General features: G+C 39.3%; 1 protein-coding gene across 5 annotated transcripts in view; it reads left to right on the plus strand.

Moving 5' to 3' along the window:
* LOC109638878 (neural cell adhesion molecule 2) overlaps positions 1-21,869 on the plus strand; it is a 381,983-nt gene that overhangs the window by 7,410 nt on the left and 352,704 nt on the right. For 4 of the 5 annotated variants that reach the window (XM_020102061.2, XM_069521443.1, XM_069521441.1 and 1 more), the window contains exons 4-5: positions 14,215-14,326; positions 14,746-14,878. The gene's annotated coding sequence lies outside the window, so the exon portion shown is untranslated. Of the gene's footprint in view, positions 1-11,323; positions 11,395-14,214; positions 14,327-14,745; positions 14,879-21,869 lie in introns of those variants that run through there. The other variant, XM_069521442.1, reaches the window with a different exon arrangement.

The following is a 21,869-nucleotide window of genomic DNA, read 5'->3' on the forward strand; positions in this document are numbered from 1 at the left end:
GGAATTATTCAATGGATCTAAATTAAAAAAATATCAGGCATATTTAGGAATACTGAAATCTATCAGTGTGTGCAATTTGCTAAATCATTCAATGTAAGGGGACTGTTGGGCGGAGGAATATGTTCGAGTCTAGTTATAACTATGATGTCCTGAATTTTCTTTGGTTAGAAACAGTTTGCAGACCAACATGAGCCTAAATCTGACAAGTGCTCTTCTGTGCCGGAGGGCCAACAGGAACCCTCTCCACACCTGATTGGATGAACACGGAACAAGGTGGACTGGCACTGAATCTTGCTTCAGGGCCTGTATTTATGAAAAGTGCCAAAAGTGAAAATTTGAGTATTAAGAAAAAAAATCCTTCACTTTTGCTTCCTGAACAAAAATCTATTTAACACTTTTGCTTCTGACTGGAGAGCTCTTTAGTGAAGAGCAGCTTTGGGGGCGGGTCGGAAACAGGGACAAGAATACTGATCCATGTTTTGGAGATGACTGTAGAAACTATCATTGGTCTTGATGAACAATGTAGATAATCACTTTCTGTACATCTTAATTCTAGTGTTTAATTCCTCTTAATTTAACCAACAGAAAGACAAAAACCCCTTTTGACTCCTCCCCCTCAAGTTTTATTTTGAAGTTTGACGAGATAAAAGTTGAGGTAATATGCACCCTACGTTTTAAGCTAATATCTGAGGTCTGTTATATATCAAGCAAATACCAAATTGTGCTGTTTTAACATAAGAAAATGAAAAAGTGCCTCCTTGTCAGTAAACTGCACTGGTTAACTGGCAGCTGATTAGAATCTCGCAGATAAAACCAGAGCTAATGAGATTTCACGTGGCTTCGAGAGGCTGCTGTCAGGATGAGTTTGAGCAGATGCAGGAAAGAGAAAGAGAGTGGGCCAAACACAAGACTGAGAGGCCCCTCGGCTTCTTGACAGCAAAATGTCACAAGGAGGAAAAAAATAAACAAGGCATTTTTAAATGTATTTTTGAGACACTGTATATGATAAAAGGAATGAGGGTGGGATGAAAGATGGAGTGAGAACATGCAACAAAGGTTCTTGGTCGGACTCCAGCTGTGATCACCAGGGCACCGTCTCAATATGCTGTCATACATCAGATGTGCACTATTTGCATTTTCTCACAGTATAAAACGTCTCCTGCTGTGTCAACGTATTTGAAGGAGCACAGGTTTGAGATGTGAACTGTTACAGAGGTGGAAGTGAAACATGTGATCTCAAGGTCCCCATGAGATAAATCAACACTGAAAAAAAAACATGAAAACCATTAATATATCATTAAACTTTGGGCTATTTATACTTTTTTTTTTATCTGAAAAGACATATTTAAAGGACTGGTATGAAACTACTGACCCGATTCCTGTGAAATTCAGTGGAAGGGTGCAAAATATTCCAAATCATTTTGTTGAGTCAGAATAAAAAAAATAGATCCAGGTTTTTTTTCACTTTCTTTGACATGGCCTTGGTGGAGGTATATATCCTCTTAGAGTGCCCAAAAACTATAGGACGGATTATGACAAGACATTGTGGAAGGATGTGTTATGGGTCAGGGAAGAAGTCACAGAATTTTGGTGCGGATCTGTATCAGTGTACCAGGATTTTTGTTTTCCCTGTTTTTTTGATGCTTTTGATGTCTCCACCATTTTAAAATATTTTAGCTTGCCAATGTTTGGTCTTGTTTTTTCAGCACAACATTACCTATAGGACCAGAAAATACATTTTTCATATTTAATATTATGTCAACACCTAAACGATTTTGGGCAAAATCCCCTCAAATGGTCCTAATGCTAATGATTCTAAAGTAAAAGCAACTGGGCAGATTAGCTCCCCCACTGCATCCCTGTGTTTAATATTGAGGCTCAACAGGCCGTCGATGACACACACAGTTTAATTAAAGCACAGCTCTGGGTGCGTCAATATGTGCTGGACCCTGGGTGAAAATAAAGTATCGGTGTGTTCGCCCAACGGAGCTGCTGATTGGAGGGGAGGTTGTTGACAGGTTGAGGTTCAAGGACATTAAATCGACATGATAAACACTGTCACAGGAGTATATATGTGTTTGTGTATTTCATGTGTCAGCTGAGGTGAAAATCATATGAAATGCTGAGCGATGAAAAGCAAACTCAGGCCTGAGAACGGCTGAGTAGAGCCTCATTGAGCTGTGAAAAAATAAGAAAAATAACAGATTTGCAATTTTCAAACACGTATGTCGACTGTGTTGTCCTCTCCTGCCCTCTCCTGCTGTTTTTCCATGGGTGGTGTGTATTTTCATCACTGTCCCACTTGCCGTTTTAATGCGCAAGCACACACACAAGTGTGATTACTTAGAAGTAAAGTGTGATTTTGACACACAAACACCAGCACACAAGCAATTGAATGTGTTCCCACTGAAAGACTGATCCGTGCTACGTCGTGCCTGTAATTAGTTATTAGAAGACAGCCGAGGACAGGGCAGCCAAAAGAAATCATTAGGGAGCTGTCAGGTAGACGATTCCTAAAACGCTCTAATGTCAAGACTCTGCGGGCTGAGCTTTGCCGAAGAGCACGCATGGAAAGAGTGACGGGACGGATCAGAGGGAGGATTTGAAAACCAACAATGACAATGACAGATGTGGAGCTGTGATGCATGATGGGACGTACATGGAAGCAGTCATGAGTTAGTGCAGATAAAGTTCTTAAAAAGCCCCGAAGCTGCTTTCATTGACTTTTAGGGAGTGACTCCAGCGGGATTATACTTTGAGATATAATTTTTTTTCCAAGGCTTCTTGATCTTTTGTGATCCATATTCTGCTGAGTGTTTATTGTGCTCTCTCAGTATTGGGTTGGCTGAGTCAGAGCCAAGTTTTAAAAAGCTTTAAAAAAATGTTTTAGTGTATTTTGTGCTCGCTCTCCATGATTGTCCATGTAGCTACTCATTTTTTTGATATTGCACTTTTTATTCTATTCATGAAGCACTAAACATTCAGAAATGATGATGATGATGTTGAGATTTTATTTCACTTTTTAAAATTAATCTTTATTTTATCAGGTGGTAACATTGAGATCAAGATGAAATATTCAGCAACAACACAATCAAACACATTTATAAAACCAGTCAGAAGATTAATAAAAAGCATCACATAGTAAATATTGATAATCATAAAGGATGATGAGTTATGTGTTTCTGATTTATTCTTATTTTTATTTATTTTTTCTATACACCTTACGATATACACACCAAAGCCAAGACTTGCCTCACTGACCCTGCACATTGACATTACTCTATAAAAATGACAAAAAAATAAAAGCACTTGCTAATTTCTGAATATTATCCCATAAAGTGTATTCAGTATTTCCAGCTGTTGCAATACATCATTGAGTTAATCATGAATAACATGAAAATTGGTATATTAACAAATAATATACTATTACAAAAAATAACAGCACTGCTTTTACTTTTGACTAATAATCCCTATCTGGCTGTTTGAAGCTGCAGTGACTGTTTTTGGCCTCTTGGGGTCAGCAGAACCTACAATAAACACAGCATTGACATATTATCAATCACCTGCTGAAGTTGACATGTGGCTGACATGTTGTTGACATGACCAGGAAACAAGGATTAACATGGACCCTGTGTCTGACCACTTGCTGACATATATACATATATTTTTATTTTTTAGCTGCACTAACTCGTGTGGTGAAATATCAGGATGTTTAGCTACCTGTAGCTAAATGTCTCTGTGAGGTGTTAGCTGCTGTTGGCTCACATTGGGTTTATATGGTGGTTTTTTAAAATGCAAAACAGCTGGCAGGTTGCACCTGATGAGATCAGCGAGAATGGAGCAAAAATAGTAAAAGTGCATGACTATAAAATCAATATCAACGAGCTAACAGATGCTAGAATGCTCCGCAGTGCTGAGGGCTGCTGCAGAAATGGGTTGTATATATATTAGGGCCGAAAATCGATTAAATTTTTTTTACTAATTAATCGCACAAATTTCTGTAATTAATCGTGATTAATCTATCAAAAAATGTTCAGCTTGGTCAAATCCTCGCTTCTTTGTTGGATGAGATACAACCTTCACAGAGAGAGTGACGACACAAAGGCTGATATTTATTAGCCTTGTTATCTTGAACCGTAACAGTAAACGGTAAACAAAGCTAACTAAATTTCTTTAATTTCCACTGACTCATGTCTGACTAGGAAACTTCACTATAGGATGATTATTCTAATTAAAGTTATGAAAAAGCAGTGAGTTATAATGTCACTGTCATAAAAAACAGCTGTTTTATTACTGTCCTTCTGAAACGTATATGAACACTTTTAATTAATCATTCAACAATCACCGTAGCTCAGTTTTTCTAATTTTCTTGTTTGCAGATAAAAAAACTAAAACTTTAAAAAACATATTAGGTGTACACATTAAAGCAAACAAGGAGACGTAGGAACCTGGAAGTTCTGAGGACGTCTCCAATATGATCAATGCACACAACCTCATGTAGATATCAAACTTCATTCTACTTAATGATAGTCCATAAGTGTGCCTGAATGAAAAATCATAAATGTTCCCGATGTTGTGGAATGACAGTGGACAAAAGTAATTTGTGAGCAGACAGACGGCGGCACGTGTTGACGAGAGGAGCAGGTGACGGTAGAGGTTGAAAATTATCGCCCGGGGAGAAGCAGAGAAGTCTGCGGTGGTGTGTTGTTGTTGTTATGTTGATCTCGGGATGTGTAGGAACCTGGTGCTGTGTGGGTAGAAAGCTCAACCCATCAAAGGGATTTGACAGTTCCATGCACTTTATCAGAGATCTTGCAGGTAGAAGAAATTATTATATTTTCATCTGATATCACTAGAAGGCTCCAAGGACGTATTCATGGGTATCATTTGGAAGTTGTTGGGATCGTCTCATAACAATTTGGTCCCAGAGGAGCCTTGAATCAGACTTTTCCAGCTCCATCAGTTTAAATTTCACACTGCGCACAAACACAGTTTACAATGATAACAGCAGCAAATTTATCAATACAAATTAACTGTGGTTTCATAAACAAGTGCTGGATTTCAGGCAGGACACAAAAGCAGGCTTATTAATTCTTGCCAGCTGCTTGTGTTTTTTTTTCCGAAAGAAGAAACAAACATCACAAACTGATTTTACTGATTTAATAAAGTCAGGTCATTGTTATTGAATTGGAATTTTGAGGCAGTAAACACTAAAAAAGAATTATAATTAAAATTAAGATTTATTATTTTTTTATTAATTAATTTCTTTAGTGATTGATTATTTACTGTACTTTCCGCCTCAGGTCTCGCTCCACTATCTCTTATTTAAAGTGCTAGCTTTTTAAATCTTGCTTTTTATTAATTTTTTTCATTCATCATTATTTTACCTAGCTCTTCTTCACTTTGGTTTTATATTAAAACTTATTTTAAATGCATTTCATGATTTTTTATCTTTTTATTTCATCTTTAATTCAAATCATCTGTGTTTTTCTCTAACATTGTTCATCTTATCTTTCCTCCATGCTTGTGTTGTCTCCCTTTGCCATGATTGTAAAGCACTTTGGCTCAACTCGTGTTGTTTTTAATGTGCCATATGAATAAATATGACTTGACTTTTTTTGGACATATTCAGTCATCGCTGCAAACACAAATGTGATGAGGAAGGATAAGAGCACGCTGTTTAATTCAAAACATGAGCAGATTGTCTAGTTTTCAGAGCGGGTAGCGGATTCCTTTCTGTTGTGTCATTGAGTGTATCTAGGTGTGTGTTGGGGCATGCAGGTATGTGGCAAATATCACCTTAGATCAGACCCAGTCGGACCTCAGGGATGGCATTTGCTGTCATTTAGTTTGAGCTGAGTTTTTATCTGGCAATGTCACTTTAGAAGGTTATCTTCCTGCACAAAGACTCAACTCATTAAATTCATCACGCAGACACAAACTGTTACAGATGCGCGCAACAGCCCTCGCTTCTAATTGTGAGGCTGAAATTAGCAGATCTTCAGATCACAAGACAAAGTAAATTTATTCAGACTAAAATAAAGGAAAAATTACACTTTTAAGTATCATTTTTAAGTAAAATTGGACAGGTGCAAAGATAATTTTGCTTTTGTTGCTGCTTGAACATGGAATTTCATCTTTTTGGAAATGAGAAATTAAGATGGAACCACTGCGGTAGAGCTAGAGATATTACATGTACGCTTGTACCACGCAGAGATAAATTAAAGAGGAAGGGTTTTTATTTATTCAGCAAGTGGCCTTAAAGAGAACAGTTGACATTTTGAGAGTGGCAGCGATGTTCTCATCTATGTCTCAGCTAAAAAGACTCCTTTCTTATGAATAGCTATTCCCAGAGGTTAGCAGCCAAAGTGCAGGAAGAACACAAACAAGCTCAACCCTTTGCTTGATAGTGTATAAATGTACGTATTGATAGCACAGACTCGTGTGCCTTTATTGTACAGCTGCTGTGATTTATTTACTTCCCATCAGTCCACCCATGCTTTCCACTCGCAGGTTGTCTTGTCATCCCCCTCATTTGAAATTAAACAGCTACGAGCAGCTGAGCCTTGGCTCCTTCTGCTATCTCTCTGTAATGCTGCTGCAGTCCATCATCTGCTCGCTCCTGGCCGTGCCGCTTTGAAGTTCATAAACTGTGAAGCAAAGGATGGCTGATCTGATGGTCAACGCAGCCGAGGCAGAAAGTAGCCGGTCAATAAACCAAGGGAGTGAGGCGCCTTTTGCAGAATGGCGGGGAGGGGGGCGTGAAATTATGCATCCGAGCAAATTTTACCTTGCGCTCTCTTTCTGCCACTTAGTCTTGGCTGTGGCATGAGGAAAACTTGTGAAAATTAGTTCTCCCACTTGGGTGTTGGATTTCTTTCTGTTGCCTCCTCTTTGACTTAGTTGGTGGTGATGCTGGTTGCATCTTTCTTTCTGAAACTCTAGAGGTGATTGAGCAGTGGTGAGTGAAGACCGGCTGCAGTCCACAGAACCCTGAACCCTGAAGACCGACTCTGTAGAACTCTGGATTATCAGTTGTCGTACCCGTCTCTTGTCACAAGGAATTTGACACTGCACTTTCTTTGGAAGTGTTACTGCTCCTGTAACTTATCAGAGGAAGATGAAGAGGACACACTTAACTCGATCTGCAGACTTAAAGGAATAGTTCACCCAAAAAATGTATATTCACTCATTATCTACTCACCATTGTAATTATTTTATGTTTGAAGAATTGATCCCCAGTGACTTTAATTGTATCTGATTTGGCTGCAACACTGTGTACCCTGAAACTCCAAAAGTGTTGACAAGATGAACGGTTCAAACATGTTACCCTAACCCTATACTAACATATTTGTTTTTTATTTTCAACTCCTCAGATTTTCTGTTTTATAACATTTTGACATTCCTGATTTTATTAATGTCGCTCAAAAAGGCCGCCAATTCAAAATAAGATGTTTATCCCTGTCATCAACATTTTTAGTCCAAAGAAGAGGTCTTTTATTTTAACATCACCCCCTGCTGAGACCACCCCTTCTGCTGTCACATGTAATGTAACCATGCATATACATCATGAGGGCTCAGGAAATCAGTATTCAGGACAGGGCCATGAGTTGTTATGGGGTCGCTGTTCAGACATAATGAATGTGTTAGAGACCAGACTTCATGTAAAGTGAATGTGGAGGAAAAATGAAGTTCACTTGACCTCAATATATTCCCCCTCAGCTGCAGAAAATTGCTTTTGCTTTGGTCCGTCCACATGATATCTTTCTTTGCCAATCACAAAGAGTCACAGTGATCCGCAGATTGTCCTCCGTGCCTGTGCACCGTCAGCTCTGCCGTTGTGGCTAAGATTGGGCTCGGGAGCACGGTGCACGTGTGCCAACTCAGCAGCTGTCAGCCAGACATGAGGAAGGCCAGTGTTTGAAAAGAAACGCTGTCTCGCTCGACACTTCTCACAGTTGCAATAACGGCAGAACACTGTGGAGTGGCAGTGCGCGTCCCAGTGGGTAAACAGACTCCTGACTCTCAAAGCAGAGACTCAGACTGAAGTCGCTATTTTGGAAAGTGTCCACCCAGCTGAAGAGTTCTTGAGCAGGACGCCGAATCCCCAGCTGCTGCGAGGATCCTGACTTCTAAACAAAAAGAGAGCTAGATGGTGCTCGAAACTGCACCAAGTGCATCAAGTATAAAGTCAGCAATTTATTTAAAAATTACAAGTTCTCAAAGTTGAATATTAACCATGAATTATTTAGTTAGTGTCTGCAGAGTGAGGAAAACTGTAATCAAGTCAAGCATGGAAATCTTTGTGGACTCTTACATGAAATTGCAAATGGTTTATTGAATATTTTTCAAAGCAGGACGCTGGAAATACTATTGTTTCAGTAACTGAAACTAAGGTGTTGTATTAGTATAACGAGCCTAAATGCAAACTTGAGGTTTAGATTTTCTATTAAACATGATTTCATATGTTTTTTGTGTCTTATATTTCATGAGAATCAACCTGATATTAAAATTTCTGGCTACAGAAACCCCAAAACAGTGGTTATTCTAATAATTCTATTGCTGTCTGTAGATGTAATCACAGACCTTGTACATCTACAACTGCATTTCGTTGCTTTGTACTTGTTACATGTGCAATGACAATAAAATTGAATCTAATCTAATCTAATCTGTGAATGCGATATTGTCCAGGCTGAGGCTGCTAATGTGCTGACCAGCCTTTACAAAGCACCTCTTGCTCATCTTAGTGTTTCTTTATCTTCTAAAAAATTCTATTCTAAAGATAGTGAGCAGGTAAAGTAGTTTTCTGTTGTTGATTATAAAGATAATATAAGATTCAGAGAAAGAAATAAAATTGCAAGGATTACTCTAGAAAAGATGGGGTTGGAAAGACCTGTTTTCTGACCACGTTGGAAATTAATTTATAATTTCTCTGAGCAGCTCGACCCCGACATCAGAAACACGTGATATTTTTTAATGAGGAGATCATTTCAATAGTTTTCAGAGATCCTTTCCTGGAGTACATTTATAGTGTTGCAATTACTGTGCAGAAAAAAAAGACAGAAATAGTTTAAAAAAGAAAATTCACAGTCCTTCACCCTCATAAATAAAGATACAATGCATCTCCACTTCCTCCATTGAACCCAGATATGAAGTTGAGATATCCTCGACTCGAATGCAGCCATCTTGTGCCAGTGATGTCATCCGGAGTCTGTGCAGTAGTGCTCCGGGGGATGGAACTGTGGAAGTGAGGTCCAGTCAAGTCAGTCTCAGCTGTCAGTCATGATGTTACACCCTGTTTTTATAGCATTAAATTAGAACTCCCTACAAGGAATGAAACCATCTTGAAGAAAAATGTGTGTGATGTGTACTTTTTAATTTGGAGCATGTCCCATCTGATAATATTTACGAGTCAGAGTTTATCATCTATACTGCAGCCACCAGGGGGCAATTGAGAAGCTTTGGCTTTACTTTTGGGGAGCAGTTAGTCGTCCGTCTTTATTTAGTCAGTGCTACTTGTACGATTGTTTTGATCTCTACAAACTTCAGCTCAACGCTTCGCTATGTTGACCAGCGTGTCGCTAACTTTGTCCTGCTGCTGCTTGGTGCTGTGCAGGTCTCTCTGTGGTGACATTCCACAAATTAATTCCATCAGATTAAGTTTGTCAAATATAATTAAAATACATTACACAGGGAAAAAGGTGCCGTACCATTCTTTGCCCATTGCATCAAGAAATCACTCCTGTAATGAGTCAAAGCTGCAATAAAATAGATTTTATGGTGAAGTGCTACAGTCACAATGAGGCTGAATGATAAGAGCTTATTGAAATGTCACATATTTGATCCATTTAACAGCCACCATGTCTCTTTATTATGCCTGAATACATTAATAGTTTAAGCCAAAGACATAAAAAGTAAATTAAACATAATTTGACTGTATGAAATGAAAAAAAAAAGCTCAAGTGCTTGACTGCAGCAGTTAGCCCTCGAGCGATCTGTCAGTGCCGTAAAACGTCCAGGTACCTGAACTTTGAAGGCCACAACACTTTCCCGTTTGACAGTGGTTTGGTTTTAGATTTCAGTCTATTTATTGATCACTTGTGACCCAATCTAAAGTTTGATCACAGCGATAGACAGGAAGAAACCACAAAACCAGAAGAGGGGAGTCATGCCCAGAACTAAATCCTGTTTATGTCATGTGTAATGTTATTTTACACATGACATTACATCATTCCATTGCCGTCATCGCCACCCACACTCTCCTCGTCCTCCTTATCATCTTCAGTTAATCCTAGAGTGACATCATCGTACATTGACAGTGTATTGCCTCTATAATTGGGAGGCTCATGCAACATGATACACTGGGGGAGCAATGACGACATTTCAAACCAGCTGCAGGGACCTGGTGAGCAGCTTGCTCTCATCAAGGATCGTATAACAGAGAATGTAAATGATGCTAATGTGTATTTTAATGGAGAATATAGGCATCTGTGAAACGATATTCAGATTGTAATATACTGCAATGAGTTGTCTCGACCTTGAGGGGGGTGCTCCTTATTATTATATAGACACAACAAAAGCAGAAATAGAGGAGGTGGAGACTGGAAGTGATAACCCCAAACCCAGGCTATACTCTGTACCCAGACAATATTTAAATGTGTCAGATCCAAAGTGAAAAGGAAAAACTACACAAGAATATTTTCATATATACACAGAAAAAGCTCAGTTAAGCTGAAGTTCATTATTTCATGTTAATGTAACATAGGTCAAGCACAAAAAAATGTGATATCCTAGATTAAATTTTTTCCATATACTAGGATCTCTTTGTATAAGCTTACCATTTCCTGTTTTACTTTGTAGTTTCTTACCTTGCGTGTCTTGCTGGTTTCACTTCCTGTCTTCAGGCGCTATTCAGCCCGAAAAAACATTGCAAAACATTTATTTAGTCATAATAGTTTCAAGCATTGCAACTGTGGCAGCTGAGAAGGTAATTGGTGTCCTGGTGGAAAAAAAACATGGAGGTAGATGACATGAGATTAAATACATGTTCAATAACAAAAAATACATTTGACTTGACAGTCTCTGCCTTTAACAATAATCAGAGTTAAAGAATAAATGTATATATGCTAATTCTATTAAATAACTTTATTATAAAATACCTACAACAGTTTCTTTTTAGACTCCATTGTGTGTACCGGTTTTCTTACTTTTCTTTTTTTTTGGGCCACATCAACCAAATGCAATTCAACATGAAATCCCAGGCAAAATGTTTTGACATTGAACCACCCCTGGTGCCAATGTGATTATTGGCTCTGCCCTAATGTGCTTCACCTGTCCCCTTCCTCTCTTCCTGGTTTGCCCCCATGTGCATGACAGCCTGTTTTTACTGACCTGGTAAGCCTGATTTATTTCTTTTAAAGATATATTTGTTTGCATCAATCCGCTTACTACACTCAAAATAATGTGCAACATTTGACAGTTTTGTTTCTGCAGCCATTACTTAGGATTTAATCGCTGTCTTTTCATATCTTAACACACATGAAAATTTCACTCACATTTTGACCAGATGTATAAAATGATTGTTAACCCAGGACAAAAAAACGAAATCATCTACTTGTTAAGTTTGTGTAGAAGCAGTACTTTCACCCTTGACGAGACCAGAGGCTGTGACCTGACATCATTCTTAAATTTACTGGACCGGTGCGATAAAGTAATATGTCTGGATCTTCCCTGCATATATTCTCCCCAAATGAGAAGCTGTAATTTTATATATACAGAATATTGGCTCCAATAAAGACCTGGAACAAGCTGATACGGAATTTATATGATAGAAAGTCACAAGACGATTTCTCCCAGCTGCCTCCACCAGACATTTTATTTATTCCTCACTGCGTTTAAATGGTTGTGATATTTTTATCGCCCAGTTATTTTTATGTTCGCATGCCTGCATTGTTTATTTTTGCGATAATGCTGCTGCCTTTTGTTAGGCATCATCTTCAAAGTTACATTTTATGCAAAAACAAAAGGGCTTTATTTAAACTCAAAGTCAATGAGGTCTGGCCCTCGTTTACGGTGATGTGGAGCAAGTTTAAAATAACTTTTGACAGATGCAAAATACCAGAACAATCAATAAAAACCAATATATAGAAAATACAAGAAACAGAACAGAGAAAGTAGTTTTTAGAAATTATATAAATAAGAAAGCACAGTCTTCCGGTGCAAATACACACATTTACTTTTTTAAAGATGACTGAGACATACCCTTTTTTTCCCCGTGAGAGTACAAGTGCAAGACACTGATTCGGGAGTCGCAGCAAGGGCAGCTTTTGTGCTCCCCACAATCTAACAGCACTTTCTGTCTGGTTTCCTCAAGTGAAGTGAGGGGCGACAGAGGTGGTTAGCTATTGTTGCATAGACAGGTATAGTAATTACATTCCCCTCCATTCAGTTCTTATCTCTGTACAGCACCAGCGTACCCCCTCTCAAACTCCCATTATATGCTTGCCAAATGGGACAAAAGTCCAACATTCAATGGTTTTTCTTTTGGCTTTAAAAAAAGAGACACTGACATGTTCTGGGGTCGGATGCCAAAATTGTGTCGTGGTCACGCAGAGTCAGACTTTTAATTTATGGTCTGGGGGCTGGGTGTCATATCAACCGCTGGATTATCCTCATCTTGGCATGAGTGCAACAGAAAGCCCTCACCCCTGCTCCGACTGGTCACTTTAAATCAACTGTTATTATTTTTTCTAGTCCCAGCGGGTAGATATTCAGTTTTTGTCTCAACACATCAATACAAAGATCATATAGGAAAGCATGATTATGTTTGTGCTTTAGACATTTAAGGGTAAAAAAAACATGCCTTTCTCCATCTTTTCTAAAATTAAAATCCCCTCGACGTAGCTAAAGCAAACAGACTGCACTGACAAGTTCTTTATTTAAATGTAATTCAAATTTGCTTATTTGTCATGTCAATGAAAAGGAAAGCCTTTCTATTATTGTTTTTTTGGCAGAAGGAATGAAAAACACCCAACATTTCAGAGGAAGAATACTCTGTTCTTGATTGTTTTTCACAGCCCTGCTTTTCCGATATGCTCTAAATTACACAGAATTGAAGTGTTAGGGCTCGGCAGACAATTCCTTAATGAATACAAGGGCGATGCACATCACATGCGCAGTAGTTTGAGAGTGCACAGATGTTACAGTGGAGCCTGATGTAGCACAGAAAGCACAGCACTTGTCTTCTCTGATGAGAGGGCTCATTTGGAGCTGCCATTAGTAGACGTATGATTTATGACTCTGTCTGCCGCTCCTACAGAAACCACTGCTTTCACTTCAGCTGCACCCACCAAGAATTCAGAATCTGTCTCTGCTGCTGCTTCGTCTTTGGTGCTCAAATGCAGCACAGCGAGCTTTAGGGGTATGGATGGGTAGTAGAGAGAAAAGCTGCCTGGTACAACTAAATAAGACTTGTTTTATAAATAGATGGAATGATGAATGGAAACAAGGAGACGGGCGCTAATGTTGGATATAAATGTGATAATAAAATCACAATGTTCAGCTGTGTTTTGCTATATAATTGGTGCATAACACCCTGCATAAACATGCAAGTATTTATTGTAAGAATTTTTAATTTTTTAATCTCTACCCCCGTCATGCTTACCTGCTTTTCTTTTACTGTTTTCATGAAAATAATAGAATAAATAGAATGATATATAACATAGACTGGGATCAGTTAAAAGTATAATAATATAAACGGTTGTGTTGTCTCTAAAGTGCTTTTGGTGTTTTTACATTAGACTGTATATAAAGATGGACTACACACCTAAAAAAAATCACAGAAACAATCTGCTGCAAGTTTGTGCTTTTGACATAAAGAGATATTTTAAAGGCAGAGTCTATATAGCTGTGCTCGACCAATCACAAGTTGGTCTCGGCTGTCAGTCAAGACGTTGCGCCGCATTTTTATAGCATCAAAAAACGAATTCAAACCAAACTTACTGGAAAGATTATCACTTCAACAAACACCAGTGTGATAAGAATTACCTAATCCACCAACATGGAGGAGGCAGGGTTTATCATCTGTACTGTAGCCAGCTCAAGATGATTTCACTTTTATGGGTTGTGTGTGCTGTATGATAATTGTTTTTGCATTTATTTCCACTTAGCATACTGTATAAGAAATAAATGCACTGCACGGATTTGTGCCAACAGGCTGTGATGCAACACTGACTGCACCACGGGATGAGACTCAAACAGTGACTCTGATGACCCCACCGATCCCTGAAGCCATCATCTGCACACAACATCCTGAAAACTTGCCGAGGTGACGCACAGAACTAACTTTACTGCCTCTTTTCAGATCTCTTTGCGTTGTTTCTCAGCACGCCTGCCACACATGGAATGTTTATCGGACCATTTCATCATATTTCATCTTCCCGACTGTGTTAGTCCAAACCCAGTAAAGCAAAGTAACAAAGCAAGGCTTGTGCAGCCTGCACTGTGTCCAACTGAGCCAGCAGGACTCTGCGAGGCAGTGTTTTTCTTATCAAAGAGCTTCACAGGGAAAACATTCCCTCAGGGGGGCACATTAACTTGGTCACCTGTCACTTTCATTTCATGTCATATCCCTGATATTTCACACAAATTTCAACTAGTGGCTTTCTTTAACCAGAAAACAACATCTGATCCATTTGCACTTTGAAAATGACTCATTCTCTTGCCTTCTCTTTTCCTCGCTCACAGTTTCCTCTGTCTGTTCTCTGCCGAGCAGAAAGAGGCAGGACCGAGGTGTCGCTTCCCTGCCAGGCCGCTCTGCCATGACACAACTGTCCATCTGCCGGGCGCACGGAGCCATCAATCAAACAGCTGAATGCAGGTGAGTGTGTGGTACAATGAGCAACCATTAATCACTCCGGGGACACGGACGCCGGGAGGGGAGGGCGCTGAGAGGTAGTGATGGGAACACACGATGCAAATGTCACACATGATAATTGGGCATTCTCTCTCTTTAGTTGACCTTGTTTCACTTTTATCGGTAAATCTCACTTCATGTGTACAGTCACGAAGGGCTTGAAGGTTCTCGGTGTGAGACCCGGCGATTGCCTGCGCCGCTAGTACACATCAGTGATCATATAAAACTAATCACTGCTGGTTGAGCTGCTTGCTGGATGCAAAGTTGTATGATAGAGTTTTTAATAAGTCAGGAAAACATCGGATCTCTCAGGCCCAGTTGATACGTTTCTTCTATGATGAGTAATATAAGTGGGAAAGCATCTCTGGTGATGTTTGTTTCAAATTCTCAGATGAGTCCGTCTTCGTGTGTGTGTGTGTGTGTGTGTGTGTGTGTGTGTGTGTGTGTGTGTGTGTGTGTGTGTGTGTGAGAGAGGGTCCAGCAGGAGGAGCGACTTCTACAGCTCTACAATGAAATACAATTTTACTCATTCGAAATAGCAAAAGAAGTTCAAAATCAATTCGTGGTTGTTAGTTTTGATATTGTGGCAGGCCACTCAAAATACATCAATGTAAATAGAGTACGTCCCCCCAAAAAATAAACACAAATCTTTGCAGAAACAGCCAGTTTTTTATTATAACTACATACGTGAGGCAATTCTGCACAAAACAGTAGAAGTTATCAGAACTTAAATAAATAGACACTATATACATTAAAGTGGCAAATATATACAATCGGATATATTAAAAAAAATGTAACAAGAGCAGAGAACAACAATAATGTAAAATATTAAGAATAAACAATATACAAATACAATATAGAATAAATATTCTAAACGGCATCCCCCAACACTGTCACTCACGACCAATCAAGACTAAACCAATTCACCTGGGTGACCACATAATCATTTTGTATCACCTATTTTAATTAGCTATTTCACACAATTCAGAAAAATGTGCAGGAATTATAGGCCTGTATTTATAACATTAATGAGATGTGCGTTATTTGGGAGAATTATTAGTGTACCCCCCCCCCCCCCCCCCTTCTCAGCAAGCAGTGGTGCCTGCAGCAGCTGCAGGGGGCGCCAATTTCCCACACACTGGGACATGATAGATAATAGAAAACCATTTTGCGGCGCAGATTATTATTATTTTTTTAAGTGCTCGTGCCGCCCCCCACGTGACATGAAAAAATGCCGCCCCGGGCGACTGCCTGGTTCACCTGTGCCTAAAACCACCACTGCATGAACCCGTCCACTTGTAAACGACGAGGCTGGAAAACAGGACCGATGTGCATTCAGCTTCAGTTCTGTCAGAAATGCTCAATCCAACGCGGTTACAGTTTGGTGTGCTTGTGTTATTCAGCTCTCGGAGGCCGCCCGCTGTGGGATTCACGGTAACGGCATGAAATCCAGAGCAACATGTTGACTAACAGTTGGGAGGAATTATAATAATGCACCAGTGGGAATTAACGTGCTGTCCAGGGTGCCGTCAAACAGAATCCTTCTCCACCTGCATCAGTTGTGTTCCATCAGTAGATGAAGCAGGAAATGTGAGTGTGTGTCTCACATGCGTGTTTCTCTGGTTAGTCTGCAGGCTTTTGTTAACTAGCACTTTCTTCATCTCCCCCTCATGTCATGGTCGAAATGTCCTCATTTTAAGTCCAACATTTTCCTGATCTGCCCAGATGTGCAGTGTGGTACCTCTGTGGCAGTCTCCTCTCTCGAAGCATAAAAATAAAATCTTTTGCAGCCAATAGAAAGAGTTGAATGAAAAGAAAAAGATGTGTAAGCTGAGCTTTGCTGAAAAGCGAGGCAAGGTACTCTGTCTCCGAGAAAGAGGAGCCTGAGCAGTAAATGGAGATGGATAGCAGAGTTTGGCTGCTTTTATTGCTGTTTTTCTTACTTCTACTTTGGTTGTTTTGTACTTTTTTTCAGCATTTGGAAGCAAAGTATGGCGCAAAGAAATATCTTTCACAGAGTTGAATTCTAAAAAGAAATTGTCGCCTTGAAAAGTTGATTCACTCAAAGCTCTGTTTGCAACACCGTTCAACAATAGGCAGTTTGATTGAAGCAGTATTTTAGGGACATTAGTTACTCTAAATATAGGCGAATTGATCCATCCAATCCTTCCACTTATCCAGGCTCAGGTAGTTAATCTATAGCTTTTCAGTCCTACGAAGCTAGTTCACCTTGTACCAGTTAAATCAACATGGTAACTTATGCTGAACCAACTGGGAAAACTCCAACATGGCTGCGCTCAGCCTCGAGTATACGTCCATGTCCTGATGTGAATTGTGTCATGTTACTATTTTTAATTCCGACTTCTGTATATGTTGCTGACATGCCAGACAAATCTTTAAAAAAGTCCAGATTTAATTTTTTTTAAATTGATTTTTTCCTTGCAAAGTTTGAGATTATTCACATAATTGCTTTGTATAATGATTTCTCACCCAGAGGGGCGAGCACGTGTATTAGCTTGACCACAGGATGACTCTTTAAGACCCATTTATCGTGGCAAACTTGCACATTTCCTGTGGCGGTATGTAAGAACATATTAGCTGCAGTAAATTGCTTAATGGTGGTGTTGAGAGGGGGCATGAAATAGTTTATTCATTACAGAAAATTTCCACTGCTGCTCACCTTGGACCTTGGGATTTGGCTGGCAAGAAGAAAATCAAGAATGCTTGAGGGGGAGCATAAAGAATAATAATTTGCGATATAAATATAAATAATTTAAAATAATATACTGCTTAGCTGTAGAGTGGATCACCCAAAGACAATTATCTACAGGAAAGAGAGGGTGATTTATTTTATTTACCAGTGTTGTAAAACTTTTATAAAGACCCTTGAAGTTTAGAAAAGTCCCTGTTATCTAATTTTTGATTCATGTTCTATTCAGATATACATGTGGTTTTGCAGCCTTCGTGAATGTCTAACTGCTAAGTATATTAATTGCGAGCTCTTAAAGAAAATTACTACCCTGATATCCTGGCTGGAGCTGCATGAATTGTTTTTGCCTTTAGGAAATGATTCTGAAAAACAAATGCATTGGTTGATGGAGACAAAAAAACCACAAGGCAGTAATAAGAGCACAACTTAAATTGTCTTATTTTTAAACTAACTTTACTAAATTACTAAGTGTGCTGTCTACCTGGACTTATTGAGTAAATGTTTGAAGCAAACACAAAGTCTTAAAATACAAACAGTGATTTTTATACTGTGTATAAGGGATTGCACGGAGAGAAATGTAGCTTATGGAAAGGCTCATGCAAAAGTTGAAATAAAAGAATTTGGTCTCTATGAGTTTATTTATAATTCAATAAACACATCCACTTTTTGTTATACATTCATTTTTATTTATATTCTGATGGCCATCATACAGTTCAGCCAAGGTTACCACATTCTACCACGAAGACCATCTTTTTTGTGAATTATTACTTTTGTATCTATTGAATATTAAACTTACTATGAATAAATGAATAAATGTGCAGTTAAAGTATGCACTACTATATTTAACATCCTGTTTTTGTAAATGATCATGAAAGGGTTGCCCTTTTTTCATTGATGCACCTGCTTCCCCCAAAAGGTTTGTGCATGGCCCTGCTTCCATTTCACTGTGATGTCTTTTCCTTTCTTGTGAGAATATCACTCGAGAAGTAACTGAACATTACATCATTCTCAAGTGTAACAAGCTTAGATTTTTTATTTTGTATTGCAAATAATTCTTTTTGAAACAATGTTATATTTCATATGCACTTGTTTAAAGACATGAGTTGGGAATACGCATTAGTAACATCAAAAAACTGTGTGTGTGTGTGTGTGTGTGTCCTTGAATGGTTGTGAAGGAAGCAAATAGTAGTAATCAGTCTGGGGTTATGAGGACGTCCGCAAGGGGATTTCAAAAGAATACCGTGACATCTTAAGAACTGTAAATGCTGTTGTCATTCATCAAAGGAACAATGATTGCCTCTTTCTTCATAATACATCCAGTGGATGAGCGAAGATCTGATTTTTATAGCTTCAGAGGTAGTTTCATCTGACAGTATGCCAATCTAAATTAAAAAAACAATGAATAATCGAATAAGATGCTGCAATGTAAACAGCGTTTTCTGATCACCTAAAACAGTTCATACTCAGAGTTAGCAATATTTGAATTAAGACATGTGGAGAAACCTTTGTTGCATTTTGAAGTCATGTATGTGTCTTATTCTATATTGTCCTGCTGGACCAGCATTAGATGACATGGACATACAATGTTTACGAACTGTTTGACGACACTTGTCCTGCATTCGATTGCTAACACGTCATAGGACGGAATGTTGACAAGACTAATAATCAGACACTAACTCATATATTATTTAAACATCATAATCAGAATAATATTGTTCTCTCTAAACTTTCTGACTGACTCATCTTGTCTGTATCACTCACCCCAACAGCTCATTCACTTAAAGGCGAATATCTATATAGATCTTCATATATGGGTCATATATAGTTGCATATTTTGCCAAGTACTGCAATTTTTTTGCATACAGCGAAGTAGGGACTATTTGTGAATAAATACACATTTGGGGTGTTAGTGAGTATTTACAGCAGCAGGATAGTGGCACATTGATGTGTTTTTAATGGAGCACTACAGGAAAAAGGAATAAGATTTATCAGACTTTGGATACGGAGACAACAGTTGTTTGCAAGATGAATTAATTCTTGGTTTCTTTTCAATATATTGATGGAAAGTTGTTTATGAAATATTGTCAGAGTTATCTTTTAAACACCAACATTTACTTTGGGCGTTTCCATCCTGAACTCATTATGAATCATGAATTGAAGTCAATGTAGCGAGGACTGCACAGTGCAACTATTAACCTGTGCATACACTTTGAACATATTTTTGTAGAAGAAATGAATGCATCTTTCAAATGTACACTGAGCTACTTGCGGACTGTTTGACATTTTCTATCCTCCAGCTCTCCTGCTGCATAATCAAACTCGCACCATCTGTTTTTCATCACCATACTTAAGGCAAGGAAAAAAGAAAAAGCCCTTGAATATCAGAAATTGCTGGAACACATTTAGTAAAGCCTCGACACTCCAAACCTACCTGGCCTCATTGATGTAGCAATTTCACACAAGAAATACAATAATGGCACATGACCCGGGCCATCCGCTCCACTGTCACTTCACAAAAGCCCCCCTCTGGCAACCGATGCAGAAGGTTCAGGCGCAAAAGAGCCAATTTCTGCAGAAGCTTCGCCCCGCCAGAGTCATAGAAATTCTCAAGAGTGCCTTTTTATGACTGAAGATTTAATGTACAGTTTTCACATTTTGGCTGCACGGTGGTGAACGGAGTTAAAAGTCCTTGAGATATTCCCATTGGTGCACTCAAAGGCTGTAAAATGATTTACGGCAAAATCAACCCCACTGAAAATGCATTGGCTGCAACAAGTGACAACTTTTTAATCTTTTCAAACCACCATTTACTTACTATTTATATCAGAATCAGAATCCTTTATTGTCATTGTTTAACATTGTCACCAATATTCAACATTGAAAATTCTTTTTGCAGCTCTTCTTGTTCCAGCAGCGATCGAAAGATTTTAGAATAATCAAAAAGTAAAGAAGTAACAAAATTGAAATGTACAGTATTTTTTTTTCCCTTTATAAAAACCCAGCTAAAAGATAAACATATTAAAGTGTGACAGTGCAGTAACAGTATAATAATAATGACAGTGCAAATAGTACAGTGTACAGTAGGACAGTAAGTCTGACTGTCCACCTGAGTAGTAGTGCAAAAAGTATTGATTTTGTGCAAGAATTACAGTTCCAGAATAATAAATAAAGATTCACATTGAATACCCGTGGGATAGACTGTGTGTGTCTGTGTGTGTGTGTGTGTTTGTTGTTTACAGTCCTTGGGTAGAATGGGAGAGGGGGGTAGGTATGTGTGTGTTTGATTTTTAACAGTCCTTGGAAGGTGTGGGTGTGGGTGGGGTGATGGCTTTAACGGCCTGAGGGTAAAAGCTGTTTAAGAGTCTTATGGTTCTGGCTTTGAGAGAGCGGTATCTCTTACCAGAGGGGAGGGGGGCGAATAGGGCATGTCCGGGGTGTGTGGGGTCTGTGCTAATGTTAATGGCCTTCTTATGGAGTCGGCTAGTGTAGATGTCTCAGTGTGGTCCCTATGACTCTTTCAGCTACCCTCACCACCCTTTGCAGGTCCCACCTTTCCTTGATGGTGCAGCTGGCAAACCACACTGCACAGCAGTAGGTCAGGATGGACTCTATGGTGGCCCTGTAGAAGTTGACCAGCAGGGGGCGGGGTAGGTGGGCTTGCTTCAGCTTCCTGAGGAAGTAAAGGCGTTGATGCGCCTTCCCCACCTGATTCGAGGTGTGGACGGAGCAGGTGAGGTCGGCTGTGATGTGGACTCCAAGGAATTTGAAGCTCTCCACCCTCTCAACCTCCTGTCCATCAATGGAGAGGGTGGGGAGCACAGTTCTCTTGGATTTCCTAAAATCCACGATTATTTCTTTTGTTTTGTTTGTGTTTAGATCCAGGTTATTGTGGGAGCCCCAGTCTGTCAGGCGTCTGACCTCCTCTCTGTAGGCTGACTCGTCGTTGTTATTTATCAGACTTGACGATGGTGTTTAAGGGGTGGATGGGGTAGCAGTCGTGGGTGAAGAGGGAGAAGAGGAGGGGGCTGAGGACGCAACCCTGTGGGGTTCCTGTGTTCAGGATGAGAGTGGAGGAAGTGCGTTCTCCCATTCTGACACGCTGAGGTCTGTTGCTGAGAAAGTCCATAATCCATGTACACAGTGAACCGCTTAAGCCCAGGTTGCTTAATTTCCGGATCAGTTTATGGGGGACAACTGTGTTGAAAGCTGAGCTGAAATCCACGAACAGCAGCCTCACGTAGGTGT

This window comes from Paralichthys olivaceus, chromosome 24 (assembly GCF_024713975.1).
Source record: "Paralichthys olivaceus isolate ysfri-2021 chromosome 24, ASM2471397v2, whole genome shotgun sequence".
NCBI classification, from domain to species: Eukaryota; Metazoa; Chordata; class Actinopteri; order Pleuronectiformes; family Paralichthyidae; genus Paralichthys; species Paralichthys olivaceus.